This window comes from Olea europaea, chromosome 3, assembly GCF_002742605.1.
Source record: "Olea europaea var. sylvestris chromosome 3, O_europaea_v1, whole genome shotgun sequence".
NCBI lineage: Eukaryota > Viridiplantae > Streptophyta > Magnoliopsida > Lamiales > Oleaceae > Olea > Olea europaea.
In genome coordinates this window covers 12,893,978-12,899,864 of record NC_036239.1, presented here as the reverse complement: position 1 = coordinate 12,899,864, position 5,887 = coordinate 12,893,978, and positions in this window count along the sequence as shown.

The following is a 5,887-nucleotide window of genomic DNA, read 5'->3' as shown; positions in this document are numbered from 1 at the left end:
ACTTAACATGAAAGCATGAGTGGCGTGCAAAAGAATGTCAAGCATTGCATCAATAAGTATCAGCTAATTAAATCCTGTACTATATCCACAGTTCTATTTTACACCTGTCCAATAATCACATCATAGCCGGCAAGGCTACCAAACCCACACAAGCATGCAAAAGTAAAATCAACACTCATTCATCACGCATGCATCATGCAAGAATGTGGTCAATTTAATGATTGATTGTGAAAATGCATATTAATTACATGCCGAATATTTGTTTGAAAATTATGCTACCATCCCCCAAACTTATACAGTACATTGTCCTCAATGTAAATGTAAAGTTAGAAAAGCATAATTTAAAAATATAAATACAACTTGGCAAATAGAGGTAAACAACACTCCCCTGATCAAAGTGGTGGTCGTGGTGTGTAGCTGGGACCCGCAGCATGATCTTCAGGAGGAGATGGAATGCGAGATAGGATTTGTCTCATCAACTCTGTCTGCTGTGCTTGCTCTGCCTGAATGGATTGAAGCCTATTCTCCATACTTCCCAATCGATCCCAGGTTTCGTTCACTCGCCACTGTATGCCATCCATTCTCCCAGCATACATGTTGAACCTACCATTCATGGTCTTCACTTCCCTTCGTGCCGCTATGGCTTCATTCAAAGCACCCCTTGTGTAGTCCCGAGAAGAGTAGAGGTCTCTCTGCACTTTGTCAACAGTGGTAGTCATGGTCTCGAAACTCTGCTGGAGATGTTGTATGTCTAGGCTAGTTCCAGTGGTGGTGGCGAATATCTGCCTCAAAACCTGATTGTCCATATCAACCTGGGGTGGTGGTGGAGGAATTTGAGGCATGTCAAGGTCCGCATCTGCTTGACCTTCCTCATTCAACATGTCAAGGTCCGCATCTGCTTGACCTTCCTCATTCAATTACTGTCGTCGTCGTGCATTTTCTAATTTCTGTTGGTGCTTTAGTCTTGCTCGGTCTTGGGCCTCTAGTGTGGATTGCTTGATAAAGGGGCTTGGCTTTTCTGGTGCTTCCCCAGGTTGGATTTGTATCCCTGCTGCTCCACATATTCCACTTATCAGACTGGGAAAAATTAGTGAGTAGTGCCTATCACCCCAAGTGCCTGTACCATGAATTTGGTTGTAGATGTACGTGGCTAGATCAATCTTGTTCCCTCTAACCAAATGGTATATGAATCCGGCCCTTGGATTTGTAAATGTTGTTCTGTGGGATATAGGCTCGATGTTATGGCACATGAATAACCATAAAATTACTATGGATGGGGTGAGATCTATCTGATGCCAGTCTGTTGTAGGTAGAGGCCAAGCGTTTTCACGTCCCAACAATATTTCTGCAACCTCATTCCAGTTGAAGTCTTCGGGAATAGGGACCACATTATTCCAGGATAACTTATAGTAATCATGAATTACCTCTGGTGAAAACATAATCCATTTGCCCCTAACCCATGTCTGATGTAAGTGCTCCAATCAGGGAGTGTCAATTTCTGTGTTGAAATTTGCATAAAATTCCTTTGCTAGATTCTCATACACCGGATGAGGTCTTTCTATAACCTTTTCCCAACCGCAATTGTGAATAAGATATGTCAATTCAAAGTTGGGGAAGTCTTCTAACTTTACTGGCCTCTCTGGAATGATTGCCCAATCACGCACAACATTGGCGTATCGGGCTGCCGTATCTGATGATAGGAATCGTCTGACACCCCCTTCGGGTTCCCTTGTTCTGGCTGTTCCAGATGATGAGCCGACTTTCTCTTTTCCCTTTGAACTTCGTTTAGGAGGCATCCTGCAAAAGGAAATACACAATATCACTCACTTGGTGTAAAAAAAAAGGGCATGAATAAACTTTGAATTCATAATCCCCCAAACTTTCTTCAATATGCACATTTATGTGTGTTTATGCAATGTTTCATAACATGAATCATCAATATAACTCTAGCATTGCATAAGTATGGAAAACTCAAAATTTTGGCTCGAACATGCATTTCTAAAAAAAATTTACCCATGACCAAGTGACCAAGTTCGGCCCCGGGCAGCACCGAGAAATATCGAAATTTTCCCGAGCAAGTTTTGGACATGTGAAAGTACATAATGATATCTAGCATATATCCAAATTTCACCCTAATCGGAGGTCGTTTGCATTAGAAAACATAGGGACGAAGGTAGTGATGTGAGTGGATATGTTGAACCATGAAATGCCTTTGTGAATTCAAATGTTAAGGTAATGTTTTCTATTGAAATATCACATGATTTTTCGACAAAAACGCTACACAATAACGATGTAAACTATTACATAAGTGAAAAGCCCAAAAAATCAAAACATGCGTTAATGCGGCATTTCGTCGAACACTTGGTGTGCAATGTGAATTACTTCCTATTTCTTACATACACTACCATGAAAGTTCCCCAAATTCACAATAGTACACCAATCTACCACAATACATCCTAACTAAATCCACACATTGAAAGAGAATGTAAGAATGAAGCTCGAAATTAAGGATTAGAAGAACATACCTTGTATTTTCAATTTTCTTGTTAAATGAAATGTTGAACTCAATTTATAGTCCAATCCAAATTGGGTGCTTGAATTGTGAATGTGTGAAGTAGGTGCAAGTGAGGAGTGATATGTGTGTGGTGTGCAAGTGTGAAGGTGGGTGAAGTGTGTGCAAGTGTCTCGAGTGTGAGGGAGAGGGGGGGTAGGGGAATTTGGGGAGGAATGGTGTGGTCACAGGTTTTAACCCGTGACCACAACACTATGCGACCGCATAGTGTTGCACTATGCGGTCGCATAGTGCAAACCAATGCCCCCCTTTGGCTTTCGGTTAAGGTCTATGCGACCGCATAGACCAAGGCTTTCGGTTAAGGTCTATGCGACCGCATAGACCTTTGGTCTATGCGGTCGCATAGACCAAACCGGGTTACAATTCAAAATATATATTTTTTTAAATGACTTAAAATTGAAACTCCCCCAAAATCGGTTTTTCACTTAAAAATTTGAATCGAAAAGAGGAATATGCTTATTGAGACTTGGCACTAAAATCGATTTTTCATACATGTTGTCCCGCATTCTAAAAGCTTAACCAAAACGAACATCTTCGCACATCGAAATGCGTGACACCCACTCGAACACCGAAACACTTTATTCAGCACCCATTCATGCAACATTAAACATGTAGTGCCTAGGCTATCATGCAAAATATGATCGATGACCTACGAAACAAACTAAAATCAATTCCTAAACTAATGCAATGCAATAAAATAAAATAAAGGATACAGTGAATTGTCTCCCACTCAGCGCTATGTTATAGTCGATAACTCGACTTTACCGTAATGCGTCATTCTGGTGATCCAAGTTGGACAGTAGACTTGTCCTTTAAGAAATCACCGCCCCAGTAGTGCTTCAACCGCTGTCTATTGACTTTGAATGTCCCCTTGCTGTCATGAGTGATCTCAATTGCCCCATGTGGAAATACTTGTGCAATGGTATATGGATCAGACCATCTCGATCTCAATTTTCCTGGAAACAGTTTAAGCCTGGAGTTGTAGAGTAGCACTTTCTGCCCCACCTTAAAGTCACGCCTCTGGATATGCATGTCATGCCATTTCTTGGTGCACTCTTTGTAGATCTTTTAGTTCTCATAGGCTTCCATTCTGAGTTCATCAAGTTCATTCAGTTGTAACAGCCGTTTTTCACTTGCAGCCTTCAAATCCAAGTTCAACTTCTTCATTGCCCAGTAAGCATGATGTTCGATCTCGAGAGGTAGATGGCATGCTTTCCCAAAAACCAGTCAATATGGAGACATTCCTATAGGAGTTTTGAATGCAGTCCTGTAGGCCCACAAGGCATCATCCAGTTTCTTTGACCAATCCTTTCGTGATGAGTTAACTGTGACTTCCAGAATACGCTTCAATTGCCTATTGGATACTTCGACCTGTCCGCTGGTTTGGGGATGATATGCGGTGGCTATGCGGTGCTTGACGCCATATTTTGATAACTGCTCGAACTGACGATTGCAGAAATGTGTGTCCCCGTCACTGATTATGGCTCTCGGTGTCCCAAATCGGGTAAAAATATTCTTCTTCACAAACTCAATCACCACTTTCCCATCATTTGTAGGCAATGCAGCCGCTTCAACCCACTTCGAGACATAGTCCACCGCCACTAAAATGTATTGATTTGAAAAAGATGGTGGGAATGGCCCCATGAAATCGATCCCCCAGACGTCAAATAATTCCACCTCTAAGATACTACTCAAAGGCATCTCATTTCTTCTAGAGATGTTACCCGTGCGCTGACATCGGTCACACCTCTTTACAAATTCAAACGCGTCCTTAAAGAGTGTAGGCCAGTAAAAACCTGATTGGAGAATCTTCGCTGCTGTCTTAGAAGCACCAAAATGCCCTGCATATATAGATGAGTGACAGTTCTCTAATATCAAAGGCACCTCTTCCTCTGGTACACAACGCCAAACGATTTGATCAGCCCCCCGCCTGTAGAGAATGGGGTCTTCCCAAAAGTAGTACTTCAATTCCGCGAAGAATTTCTTCTTCTGGTGACTTGAGTAATCTGGCGGTATGATAGACCTGGCTAAATAGTTAACTATATTTGCATACCACAGTGTTTCCATCACACCAAAGATCTGCTCATCTGGGAAGATCTCGTTTATTTCCACTGTCTCCTCCTGTTCTGTGTCCTCAAGTCGAGATAGGTGGTCTACCACCACGTTTTCACTGCCTTTCTTATCCTTAATTTTCAGGTCAAACTCTTGAAGTAGCAATATCCAACGGATGAGGCGTGGCTTAGCATCCTTCTTCTCCATCAAGTATCTGATGGTGGCATGATCTGTGTAGACTATGACCTTCGATCCCACAAGGTATGATCGAAATTTGTCAAACGCATAGACTACAGCAAGAAGCTCTTTCTCCGTAGTGGCATAATTTAACTGAGCATCGTTCAAAGTCTTACTTGCATAGTAGATCACGTGAAATACCTTATTCCTTCGTTGACCCAACACGGCTCCCACAGCATAATCACTGGCGTCACACATTAATTCAAATGGCAGATTCCAATCCGGTGTGATGATTACAGGTGCTGAAGTCAACTTCTCTTTCAAAGTGTTAAAGGCCTGCAGACACTCGTCAGTAAACTCAAATGTGGACTCTTTCATCAGTAAACAGCACAGAGGTTTGGTAATTTTTGAAAAATCCTTGATAAACCTTCTGTAGAATCCAGCGTGTCCAAGAAAACTGCGAACACCCTTCACTGAGGTAGGTGGTGGTAACTTCTCGATCACCTGAATCTTTGCCCTGTCCGCTTCAATACCCTTTGCTGAAATTTTGTGTCCTAGTACGATACCTTCTTGCACCATAAAGTGACATTTCTCCCAATTCAACACCAAGTTGGTCTCTGTACACCATTGTAGCACAAGACTTAGATGCTCTAAGCACTCATCAAATGAAGATCCAAACACAGAGAAGTCATCCATGAATATCTCGATGAATTTCTCAATCATGTCTGAGAAAATAGCCATCATGCAGCGCTGAAAGGTAGAGGGAGCGTTGCATAATCCAAATGGCATCCTTCTGTATGCAAAGGTGCCGTAGGGACAAGTGAAAGTGGTCTTCTCCTGATCGTCTGGTGCCACTGGAATCTGATTATACCCGGAGTACCCATCTAGGAAACAGTAGTGCGAATGCCCTGCTAATCTCTCCAACATCTGATCAATGAACGGTAGTGGAAAGTAATCCTTTCGAGTAGCAGAGTTAAGCTTACGGTAGTCAATGCACACTCTCCATCCTGTCACTGTCCGTGTAGGAATCAACTCATTTCTTTCATTTTCTATCACTGTGATTCCTCCTTTCTTGGGAACAACTTG